We start from the raw sequence: 13855 nt of genomic DNA on the forward strand, positions 1-13855 counted from the left end.
TATCTTCCCTGTTTCCATTACATATAGTCATTTCGGTTCTTTATCTTGTGTTTTACTTTAAGGCTTATTGTCTCTTTTATTTGACAATTAAAGTACAGAGTGAGCTGAATTTTTTGGGAGGGTCAGGATGGGACACGTTGCAGCCCAGACCCAAACCTGTGTCACCCACATGAGCACCGGTAGGAGGGTCAGGATGGAACACGTTGCAGCCAAGACCCAAACCTGTGTCACCCAAATCTGAGGAACACAAACATGAATCACTGCACAACGTACCAACCAATATGGTCCTTTCTGTAACAAATAATAGAAACGCATGGCAAATGTACAGTGATACAATACAAACCACTCAAAATATTTCAGTCTAATTTAAAGATTTATGCTAAATTGAATTGAGTAGTCTTCAAATAATCTACATTAGGATAAATCAAGCATAAATGTGAAGTATTTAAATTTAAATATAATATGTGCTTGTATTTAAATGTATTCATAATATGTATATTTAGTTAAATAGCCAGTCAATATCAATTCAGTTTAATGAAAATTGGTCATACAATTAAAATGCCCAAATCTAAAAAAATAGACAAAATATTTACAAATATGCACACTAGCATACTAATCTGATTTTGATCAACCATTTCCAAAAGGAAAAGTGCATGAGCCGATAGCACAGAGAGTAAAGCCTTAAGGTGCAAAGTGTGTGTGTTTGTCAGCTTGAGAAAGATAAGAGAACATGGAAATGTCTCAGACAAACAACATGTTCATCATTACTGACTCTGAGAGTACACATCTCGGTGTGTAGAGTCTTGCGGTACATCCGCTCATTATAAACTCGCTCATTTTAGTCACCAATTTAGCTTAAAAGTCTACTGATCAAGTTCTCCACTCAACCCTGTATTGGCCTGACTTAATTTTCTCTCTCTTTCTCTTGCCTTTTGGACTGTGAATTTTGAGCAGAGTAAATAACGTATTAGTGGTGTTTTGGATTCAGCTGTTTGTGTAAGTGTGTGTATGTGTGGTAAGGAGTGATGAATAAGGACTCCCAGGAGCAGAGCACTTACCCACATTGTGGATCAGGCACACTGAAAATATAATATCTACTGTACATGTAAACTTGCACATGTAAACCAATGACACTGAGATTTGAGCATCAGAGATAACTTGCATTCACTAACTTAGAGAATAAGAGTGTGCATATGACCTTGAGATTAATATTAAAGTATGGATGCCAGCTTCACACATAGCATAAAAATGTCCCCCCTGGTGAACTACCCCCTGGTGAAGTATGTACGTTAAAAGAGATGTGGCTTTGGTGGTCCACTGACATTGAGATTGAACTGTAAACTTGACGTGAAAAAGTGAGTGTGTGAACTGTATAGAACTGTCATGGCCGTGGACCTCTTCCTTCTAAGCAGGAAGCTATCAAATATGGATCTGAGACACAATTTCGTTGTCCCTATCTTAAACAGAAACACACAGCAAGCAACATCTGTCCTAACCGCTCCATGTGGTGGTTGAAAGAAGGATGAGAGAGAAGAAGGTATAAATAGGCAGCAGAAATGAAAGGCAGGAAGTCTTGATATCTAACTCTCTCAAGGACACTAACTCTCTCAAATGGTATAGACATTTTCTTTTCTCCATCTCATCTCAAAAACTGTGGTGAATGGAGGAATAAATGAAGATGGACATCACAGCATGGTTTTATATATCCAACTAGGCATGTGCAAAATGACACATTTTTAAAACCTACTTGTCTGTGGGTGGCCTGAACAACTAGTCAACTAATCTGTCTTAAAAGGATAGTTCACAAAAAAAAAAATAAAAAAAATAAATGTTAATAATTTTCTCACCTCATGTTGTTTCAAACCTATATAAAGCTTTAAAAAGCATGCAAAAGTATCATAGAAGTAGTCCATGTGGCTTGTGCGTCAGATTCCAAGATTTGGTGAGAAACAACCCAAAATGTAATTTTTCAGTAAAAATCTTGACGTCCATTGCACGTTCATGAATGCTATGAGAGACACTTGTGTCTAAGGGGGTGTTCACACAATGACACTATCCCTCTACACTCTATCCTTCTAGCAGGATAAAGCGCAACAGAATGCAGAGCCCCAGCATGCATGTTCAGCTTGATGTCATAATTATACGTAGCTATTTGAACATTTTATTTGTAACTTTTAAACATACATATTTGTACATTTGGATATATGTTAAAACATACAATATGGCCATTTTGACAGCATAAAAATTGAACAATTATAATGAATTTACAGCTTTATAAACATAAAATATTTTTAAATATATTTAAATTCCCGATTCCATTATAAGTACTATACATTTGTATATATATATATATATATATAATTTATTATATATTTAAACTTAAAGGGATAGTTCACCCAAAAATACAAATTCTCTCATCATTTACAAACCCTTATGCCATCCCAGATGTGTATGACCTTCTATTTCTGTAGAACACAAATAAAGATTTTTAGAATATTTCCACTCTGTTGGTCCTCACAATGCAAGTGAATGGTGTCCAAAACTTTGAATCTTCAAAAATAACACAAAGCAATTCTTAAGACTCCGGTGGTTAAATGTATAAATTTTGAAGCAATATAATAGGTGTGGGTGAGAAACAGATCAATATTTAAGTCCTTTTTTTCTCCGATAAATCTCCACTTTCACTTTCTTCTTCTTTTGTTCGCATTCTTTGTACACATCACTACCTACTGGATAAATATTCATGTTTCACATGTTTCTTGTCTGCTAAATTTTGCTGTGCAAAGGTGAATGTGACTGAGCCTTGATTGTGCAAAAATGTTAATAAAAACTTTTAATAAAGCTTAAAATATAAAAAGAAAAGAAAAGGAAAATCTAAAATAAGAGCTGTCAAAGTTAACTTAAGTACATTTTTCTTAATCAGGATTAACATATTTACCAGTTTGATTTTAGTTTTCTGGCATTTTATTCAGCTCCGTGTGAGGTCTAAACACTTGCTGGAGTAGGGCGTAACCTTTGCGATGCATCCACCTGGGCATTACACTGACACACACACACACACCACAACACACACACACAACAGCGATTCCGTGTCAATGACCAAGTGATGGAAAAAGGATACCTTAATGCTAATTGTTGTACAAAAACAAGCCCAAATGTAACTTGTGACAGAAATCAAGTACTTTTCAGCCTCTGTAAGGCACAATTTAATTATCAGAGCAGCACGTCAAGTCTTAACTATCATGAAAATGCAGAATGAGATGTTGTCTGTAAGCACTTTTCATGTGTTCAAAGCAGTGCTTAAAGCTACCACTGACTCCCTGATGCAAATTGTGAATGCCAAACTGAATTCAGGATCTCTGTAGCAAAAAGGATAGCCACAGTCTGCCGGATGATAAAAACTGTTGATGATAAAATTTTGAGAACCCATTGCAATGAATATTCAACCCATGGGGACTAGTTCTTTTAGTTAGTCAACCTCCCACTTAGACTTTGGGAAACATTTTACTGTTACTTGAATTACTTGAATGTTACTTGGTGTTACTTGAATGTTACTTGTTTGAAAATTTTTATTAAAGCATTATTGTTATATATTGTATGGTTTTCTTTCCTAAGAAGGAAATAAATGCATGCTGACAGGAAAAGTATATAGTCAAATCTCAGCACTTTCAAAATTTGCGATTAATCATGATTAACTATGAAACATTGTGCGATTAATCAAGATTAAAAAATGTAATCGACTGGCAGCTCTAAAAATAAGTCAACCTCACTAATCAAACAGTATGTTTTTGGACGTCTCAACCATCATGACTCATCTCTATATCCTACCAGTGCCTCAACAATTATTTTTTTCTTTTGTTATTCCACCTCTTTTCCTAGGCTGTTTTTGGTTCAGCAGGAGCAAATATGAGTGGAACATTTCCAATGTACTCCACCACAAACACACTTGATCCAGTGCCTCATACCAATTTCAAATAAACAACCGTCATGCTGTGACATTTTCTCACAAACAAATGAGGGATAAAAGAAGGGAGCTCCTCCTTAAAGTGCCTGTGTGCATTTACCAAGTCAAAAGGGAGGCAAGCTGGCAGACAAAACACCTTTCCTCTCCTTCTAAGCTGATGAAAGCTGCTACACCATCCAGCGCTCCCTGCCATACACGCTCACAGCTGGCACACACACACACACTTCCACTCTCTCAGTGTGTGAGAGGTGAGCTCACTAAAGAAAGGGATGCCACTCAAAAAGACAAGCCTATTGATTTAAACAGGAGGCACACCTTAAGATCAGATTCTAACAATGAATGAAAGTATTGTTCATTGTTAACATGTTAAACTAATTACATTTACTAATGTTAATAAATAAATTTAAACTTACTGTAAAGTGTTACCAAATTACTCAATGAAAAAGAAACTAAAAAAAGAATTAATAGGTTTTGCTGTGCTATATTGTGATTATAGTCATGGGTAAAGGCCATTGCTAGCCACATGAGATCACAATATAGCAAGGCCTTGATAAAATGGTTAATACATAATACAAAATATTAGGGACATAAATTTGCATTAAATCTCCCTTTTATTATACAAATTAATGAGGCTCTATTGTTCTGCTGTATTTAAGCACAGTGATTTACACAGCAGTTAGGTACACAGGTGTTCTGTGTCAAAGATTTTACTAAATTGTGGTTTTTAACATGGCAAGAACACTGTATTGATCAGTCAGCATCCAGGACCACAACTATCCATTTTATAAACTATATATTCATTGCTCTGTTTGTACACACAGCAGATCTTCTTGTGAAATGTCTTAATTAGTGTTAGTGTTTCTATAATTCTTCAATCCTTTATTTATCTTTCTACTTATTTGTCTGTTAAACACACTCATTCACCCACAGAGTTTGTTCTCTCAGTGTTCACATTAGCCTCATGGGTGCATGTGCTTTGGGGAGTATAAAGGGAGAGCAGTCGTATTCATCTTGGTAATAGCACTGGTGTGGTGCAGGGCTGGAACTGCCTGGTGAGGGATGGCGCTGCTCGCTGCTCGCTGCTTGCCTGACATCCATGAATCACACATGGCTACTCTAGAGCCCCGCTCTGCTATAAAACAAAAGATGGAGATGAAAAAATGCAGCAATTAAGTTATTTGATTTCTGTTCGGCCCCTCCTGTCCCTTACCGCCACACACATACACAAACCGTTCACACACACACCAAGTCTCTTTCAAGCTCTTTTTATAATGCATTACACTCCCTGATCCTCTGTCTCCTCATCAGGCTTACAGACAAAAACACACATAGTGGAGTACTGAGCTCATAGGAACATTATCTCAGAAGAAACTGCTGGCCACAGAAAACCCGGTGAATATGGGGTACAGTCCCCACTACTGCCCACTTCTTGGGTGGTGTGGCATAGTGGTTACTTGAAGGTAACTGGTTCGATTCCGGCAAGGAACCAGCCATGAGTTATCAACACTGTGCCCTTTAGTAAGGCAAATCAAACACTAGGTTTCTTCAGGATGGGCTATACTTGTAAGTGTCTGCTAAATACCTACTTAGATATTGGAGTGAATCTTAAAAACCGATTGGTACGCCGATGCACACCAATATAAACATTTTTACCAATGACATTACTAGCCTAATACACATGTGCGGATCTAATAGTGATCACATGCACTCCTCAACTGTGGGCAGCTGCATACAGTAAGACCAGTGGAGATTGCAGCTACAGCTGTATGCACTGTACATACCATGAGTGCTTGCTTAATGGTGTCATTATTATATAATTATTTCCATTCAATTGATTTCCAATGTGTGTGTGTGATCCACAAGCCTGCCTGTTAGGCAGAATGTTAGTTTCAGTCACCATTTATTGTATTGAAAAGAAATGCAGTAAAACTGAATGGTGAATGAGGCTAACATTATGACTAACATCTATTTTTGTTTTCCACAGAGGAAAGAAAGTCTGGAACAACATGAAACAACATGAGTAATGAGTAAATTGACAAAATCCCTTCAACTAAAAACAGTAAGTGGTTAAAAAACTAGAAGTAACCTAAAGGTTGTAGGTTCAAACATGGGCGTCACTTTGTTGTAAATAGTGGTGGGAAAATATTTTACTGTTTTGATATTTAGTTTCTTGATGACCAATTCAGCTGCTCCAATTAATATTTCAAATAATTAATTTGTTAACTTGAGCCATACATCTACTACTGTCAATTCTTTTTCAGTCAATGACTGTTTGGTCTGGTGGTAAAGTTTTTGCCTCTAGTATAAAAAATTATTAAAATACAAAATAAACAAAGATTGCATCTGTATATCACTGGATGTACATCATGAACAGGGACACTCTGTTTGCATTTTGTTTTGAGATTTAACTGAAAAGGAACAGTGGAGTGATTAGAATGAGTATCTGGATGTTCAAGAGAACATCGCCACTCGCTTTCACACAATGCCACTGATAACAGTTCATCATAACATAAAAAACAAAACAAAAAAAAACTCTAGTGCTGGATGCCATTTATTAAAACACACAAGTATGAAATGGAAAACTCCTGCTCAAGAACTGGAGATGTTAATGATACAAAGGTAATCCATGAGCTCTCACTGTTTCACCCTTGAGGAAGGCACTTCACCTCATGTTGCTTCTGGCAGACTGTTCCTGTAATAAGTGTACTGTAAGTCACATAGATAAAAAGCATCATTAAAAATGACAAATCCTTAAATTATTATCTTTTGCATGAACCACAAAAGAAAACATTAGCAAAACACTCTTTAACAACATGTACAACAAAAAACAACAACATGTAAACAGTCCACCCATGATTATAAGCCTCAGTACATTAGTATGCGCTTTAAACTATTACAGTAATTACAAGGCAGATATTCCATTCGAAAGCATGAATACTTCAGTGTTTAGATGTGTGTCATCTAATCCAATAGTCTGCACACTGAGATCTGCCATTGCCTCTGATCAATGGTAATAACTTGATATTGGCTGAGTTTTACAGAGGTTGAAAGAGCCTCAGGAACATCAATATTGCTGAACTGTCACTTATGATCAAAGATTGTTCTTTTTCAAATCACTAACATACAACAAAGTTGCATACACACGCACACACACATTCAAATTCATGCACATGAACACGTGCACGAATGTAGCATGCACACACATAAAAAAAAAAATGCTCTTCAGAATAAAAACATCAAATAAGGCAAATAAGTGCAATAGCAGTGTAAGAGCAGATTATGTCTTTAAAAGTTGATGCTGTCAGCCAGAGATTAGTATGTCACATTACAGATGTCTTATACTTCTCTTGGAAAGTACCAAGTAATGTTCATCAAACTCTGTATGAATGTGTGTGTGAGTTCTCAACTTAACAGACAGCTAATATCTCTATTTTTCCAGATCCAGACTGAAAAGTGGCACCCTTCAAAAGGACAGATTTCATATGCTTGAAAATGCTGTTCAAATGCTAATAAACTCCATTACAAAGGCTGCAAAGGAATGAACAGCTACAAATCAGTGTGTATGGATATGTGTGACCGCATACATAATATAATATACACACCAGAGCACGGAAAAAAACTGAACTCTTGGTCACACGCTAAGGCACGAAACTCTATTCAAGTACAGGAAGGTAAATGTTTCTACCTAAACGGATTCAATTTGACATGTTGTTGCATTATGAAATGTGTCAGAATACAATTTATAGCGCAACCAAGTATGCATTGCATTCCTTAGCATTGTCACAGGGGGTGCTATAGTAGCCATTAGTGTAAACTGCCATGGCTAAACATCAGTTTGAAGAGAATCTTGCTTAGAAAGTTAGATAAATTGTCAATTGCATGACAAAGTTTGTCATGTGCTGTCTACGTGGCAGCGCCTATGAGAGGGCGACCCACTCAATTTTAAATTAAACACCTTTTATTTGGTTATTGACATGGCTGGAGTCTTCATCTTATCTGAGCATATATCATTGTCATCATATTTCTAAAAAGTTCTATTCACATCTTCATGTGTAAAACTTTAATTAGCAAACACTTAGTGAGAGCACCTTTAAACTGTTTACATGTTTTAGCCATCTTTATGAATAATAACACATCTGGTTTAATGGCATAATCAATTGGTCCCTTGAGGTTTGTTATCCACCTCAATAACACAATAATGGATGCAAAGCATGTACAAACAGACAAAATGCATTGATGTACTTGCAAAGAGTATGTGTCTAACCCAAGCATTAGTTCACTAATTTTTCTATTCCAAAAAAAGTTGAACAGTGATGATACAACTGATCAAAGACCAGTTTGGGGTTTGGCTCCATCATGGTTGTGATCAGCTTACAATTAAGGCAGAGTGCATACTGTAATATTTTTACAGTGCTTTTACAATTGTTGCTTGTCAAACTGTACAACATGATCCCAGTGTGATACTGGGTAAAAGCCATGGCACACTGTGTGACATGTACAATATATCAGACTGTACAATACACATCGTAGCCAAGACTTTGGTCCCAACTGTCCCAATTGGCAGAGCTGTCTGGGTGTTTTATCTCATCTTGCCGTCGTAAGAGCAGTCACACTATAGACTGCAAAGCAATATTTCTGACACTGCTAGAAATTTGTCAGAGGCAAAGAGAATTAATCGGTTGTCGGTGAACATGTTACACTTAATGATCAAAGACTGCCGATTTTGCCCTACTACTGAGAAATCTTTTACGGTCTCCAAAATTTGTCTTAGATGGCTAAATTATGGCCAAAATCGTACAGTATGAACCCGGCTTAAGAGAAGGGGTTTCTAGATCAGAGCATGAGTAGGTCAATATCCATCAAGAGTTCATGGTAATACTACATGTACTTCTACAATGATAGAAGGAACCATTTCTGCAGAACAAAGAAATAGTGAGGGAGAAGATGAAGTACTAGGAGAAACCACAGAAAATGGGGATTGTGTATACTTCCTGTTTGAGTTCATAGGCCAGTGAGGTAAAAAGAAACAGAAGCTACTGGTTGACGATAAGGAGGGTGATGTCTCTAAATTAGAGATGACTTCACATTAGTACAGTGGAAACACATAATTCATTCACTTATACACATCTGCACCACCCACACAAGCAAGATTTGTCTCAACACTTCAACCACCCATATTCACAAAAATCTTGACATAACACACTCCCACACTCCAATGAATGCGTCCAAGTGGCGGGGCCACCAAAGTAGCGGTACGAGTAGAGAATTGAGTAAATTAGCCAGCGTGTGTGACTGTAGCGCTCCAGAAATAGCCAGGGTAATGCATTCTCATGGCGGCCGGTGCTTTGCACAATGGTGCCCTTAATAATACAGTTCATTTCTGCTGAAATAAATAAGGGCTCCATTTCCATTTCATGCAAATGATGGCAGTCCAAACAGGTAGAGGGAGTAAGTGTGTGTATGTGTGTGTGTGTGTGTGTGTGTGTGTTTGTGTGTGTGTATACTGAAGGGGGAGTCAGACAGTGTCGGGATGCATTCAAATGAGCTTCAGGCCCCCAGAGTGTGGCAATGACTCCCACGCCACATTGCCAGTCGCTGACACACACACACACACATGGAGTCGATATGGCCACTATTACACACACTGCAGTGCTGCCAATATCAATTTCCTTGAATGATCCTCAATAGAACAGAACACTGAGGAAGACAAAGCATTCTCTCTCTCTCTTTTTCTCTCCCTCGAACAAAAACAATCATACTGTAAAAAAAACTACATTTGGTGTGCTATGTAAACAGTGCAAATGGAGGCATAGCACTTGTGCTACAAAGGCTAAAAAATTAACCCATCTGAGGTTGACTTCAACTCACTGTAGAACTAAATGAACATTAAATCAAAATTATTTCTTAAAACTGTATGGCTAGATATTGATACAGATATCCTGATTCAATTTGATTTTGATTCACAAGCTCTCGATTCCTTTCCGATTTCAATTTAATTAGATTCTGATTCATATGTTTATATTTCAGCTGAAATGTTCATTTTGCTTACAAATCAAAGAAATTCTCTCTCAGCTAATACTGTTAATTATACAGAAAACATCCTAACTAGGTACATTATGAAAATAATACATGTAAAATTTTTATTTATCATTAGTTTTTCATCATTTTGGTCACATTTTAGATTTTTAAAATTGTACAAATCCATGTATACCATAGATAAATATGAAATTGCATTTTACAGTATATTGTATACACAGATGAGTTACATGGATCTCATCTTTGGACACACATTACATGGAAAGTGTCAAACCAAACTTTTAACATGCAGTGAAAGGATCTCAGTGCTTTGTCTGAGGAACAGACAGAAATTTAAGACATTATTCACTGAAAATCTTGCCTTAAAGATTTCATTTGACTTCTTTGGCACTATCCTACTTAATCGCTGGTGAGTAAAACCTGAATTGTTTTTATCGTGTAGCGTGAAAATTGGTTGCATATGCGAGTGATTACTAAAAAATGTACAGGGTTGCTGTATAGCATGAAAGATCAATCATGGGTTCCCTATCTGTCACTCACTCGATGTTGTGTCGATGTAGTGACACTAGGGGTCACTCTTGGGAGCCCCAAACACCTCTGCTTTTTTGAAAAAGGCCAATGAGAATTGGCGAGTGGAATTTGCATGCCACTCCCCCGGACATACGGGTATAAAAGGAGCTGGTATGCAACCACTCATTCAGATTTTCTCTTCGGAGCCGAGCGGTTCTATTCATTGAAGCTGAATTCATCCGTGAAGTTCATTCACCTGATCTACTGGATTCTACGCTGCATTTCAGCGGCTTCTCCCCCTCTGCACCTGTGGAGTGCAGAGAATGCCCCTGGGCGTTTCGGCAGAAACAACTAAAAGAGTATATTCTAAAAAGTGTGTATTTTCTTTCTAAAAGAGCGGCACACACGGAACATCTTTTTAACGATGCCTTTCCATTTGGGAGTTATTCCTGGTTGTGGTCATTATCTCTCTGCTTCTGATGGCCACGATCGCTGTCTTACGTGTCTGGGCGCTGCCCACGCGGAGACATCATTCGTGGATGGGTCTTGTCCTCATTGCGAGAACATGACCATGGCAACGTTGCGGTCGCGGCTTGCATTCGTAAAAAAGCAAGCCACCCCAGCGGCTCCCCGCCTCGGTACTTCTACCTACGGGTATAAGGCCGTGCCGGTTAGCACTGGGGGCAATTTGGGGACCTCAATGGGACCACCTCCGCCAGGTATCCCCCCACGGACCTCCCATTCCCCAGCATGCTCGCTTGCCCCGCTCAGGCGTTTGGACGAGATCGGCGGCTCGTCTCAGGGCGAGTTCGACCTCTCGTTCGGAGCCCGGGAAGAAGACGAGTTATCGAGCGCAGCATCGGAGAGTGGGCTCGTCCAGTCGGATGCAGAGGCTTCGACCAGGCTTCCTCCTTCGGGAATGGTCACCCAGTCCCAGACCAACATGGAAATGACGGACATGCTTTCCCGGGCGGCCGCGAGCGTCGGGCTAGAGTGGAACCCTCCACTCTCCCCTGAATCCTAGCGGCTCGATGATTGGTTCCTGGGCCCCCGTTCCTTTCTTCCCGGAAGTGCATGAGGAGCTGACAAGATCGTGGGAGGCACCTTTTACTGCCCGGTACCGGTCTTTCAGCTCCCCCGCGCTCGCTACCCTCAATGACGGAGCGGCCAGGGGGTATTCGGTGATCCCCCAGGTGGATAAGGCGCTCACGGTGTACTTATTTCGGGTGCCCGAAACTCCCGTCCAGGGCCTGTAGGTTTACGTCGTCCATGACGGCTAAGGCCTATGGTGCCACTGGACAAGCCGCCTCCGCCCTGCATGCCATGGCTCTCCTGCAAGTACACCAAGCCAAGGTGCTGAAAGAACTGCACGAGGGTAGTTCTGATCCAGGATTGATGCAGAAACTGCGCTTGGCAACCGACCTCGCTCTCCAGGCAACGAAGGTCACAGTTTCCGACTTTCGGGCAGGCGATGTCCACCCTGGTGGTCCAGGAGCACCACCTTTGGCTCAACTTGGTTGAGATGTGAGAGGCTGACAAGGCACAGTTCCTTGACACCCCCATCTCCCAGGTTGGCCTATTTGGCGACACCGTCGAGGACTTTTCCCAGCAGTTCTCGGCGGTGAAGCAGCAGACGGAGGCCATACAACACATCCTGTCCCGGTGCGGCTCAAGACCCCGCACCCCGTCTGCTCGTCGCCAAGGGCGTCCTCCTGCAACAACAACAACACTGCCCCGGTGTTGAGCCCAGCACAGGAAGCAGACGCCACCCATCTCACAGCCGGCCGCTAAGAACCCAAGGAAGGCTTCGAAACGCCCCTGAGATGGGCGACCCAGGGGCAAGGAGACCCTCTTCTCTGGAGCTGGTGAGCAGACCACTCCATCCCCCAGTGGAGGGCCAGGAGGAGAATCTTTTTTTTTGTTTTCGTTTAATTTCGCCGCATGTCCAAGAGGCTGCGGTACCCAAAAATTCAACAGAAGAGTGGTTTTCTTGTTCCCTGGGTCACATGTCCGGTGCGCACTGCCATCGTCACGACCACCATCCACCGTCCACCGTCCCATCTTTGCAAGTATGGCACTCCAGCGGCAGTCCCCCCACCCCTGTGCACCCAGCTGTGGAACAAACACCTCCCCCCTCCTCGGCCAATCTTATGGTGGGCGGCAGGAGCCAGGTAAGTGCTTCGATGTCCCTGGACTCAGCACGGCCACGGGGCTCGAATCCCCTCGACGTGGCACCTCGAGCTCCACCCCGCTGCGAGGCCCCACCCACCAGTACGTCCGACATGATCATTCCCTTGGTCCCCCTCGCCCGGAGTTTGTGCGCGTGGCTCAGGCTTTCCAACCCGTCAAGATGGCTGACCCGGACTGTCCGACTCGGCTACACAATTCAGTTCACCAGGCGCCCACCCAGGTTCAGCGGAGTCCGCTTCACCTCGGTGAAGGGCAAGAATGCCACTACCTTGCATGCAGAGATCACTACCCTTCTGCGCAAGGGCGCGATAGAGCCTGTCCCTCCAGCCGAAATGAAGAAAGGGTTCTACAGCCCTTACTTCATCGTACCGAAGAAAGGCGGTGGGTTGCGACCAATCCTGGACCTGCGAGTACTGAACCGGGCTTTGAACAGACTCCTGGTATCAAGATTGGTTTGCAGGAGTAGACCTGAAGGATGCGTACTTCCACGTCTCAGTCTTACCTCGACACAAACCCTTCCTGCGGTTTTCGAAGGCCAGGCATACCAGTACAAGGTCCTCCCCTTCAGCCTGTCCTTGTCACCTCGCGTCTTCTCGAAGGTCACAGAGGCAGCCCTTGCCCCACTAGGGGAAGTGGGCATCCGCATCCTCAACTATCTCGATGTCTGGCTAATCCTAGCTCACTCTAGAGAGTTGCTGTACACACACAGGGACCTCGTGCTCCAGCACCTCAGCCAACTGGGTCTTCGGGTCAACTGGGAAAAGAGCAAGCTCTCCTCGGTTCAGAGCATCTCTTTTCTCGGTTTGGAGTTGGACTCAGTTTCGATGACAGCGCACCTCATGAACGAGCATGCACAGTCGGTGCTGAACTGTCTGAAGGTGTTCAGATGGAGAACAGCGGTTCCACTGAAACTTTTCAGAGGCTCCTGGGGCATATGGCATCCTCAGTGGCGGCCACACCGTTCGTGTTGATGCATATGAGACCGCTTCAGCACTGGCTTCAGACTCAAGTCCCAAGATGGGCATGGCGCCACGGGACACATTGCATGACCATCACACCGATCTGTCGCCGCCTCTTCAGCCCTTGGACCGACATTGCATTTCTACAGGCAGGGGTTCCCCTAGAGCAGGTCTCCAGGCATGTTGTGGTTACAAC

Source organism: Myxocyprinus asiaticus, chromosome 15 (genome assembly GCF_019703515.2).
Source record: "Myxocyprinus asiaticus isolate MX2 ecotype Aquarium Trade chromosome 15, UBuf_Myxa_2, whole genome shotgun sequence".
Classification (NCBI taxonomy): Eukaryota; Metazoa; Chordata; class Actinopteri; order Cypriniformes; family Catostomidae; genus Myxocyprinus; species Myxocyprinus asiaticus.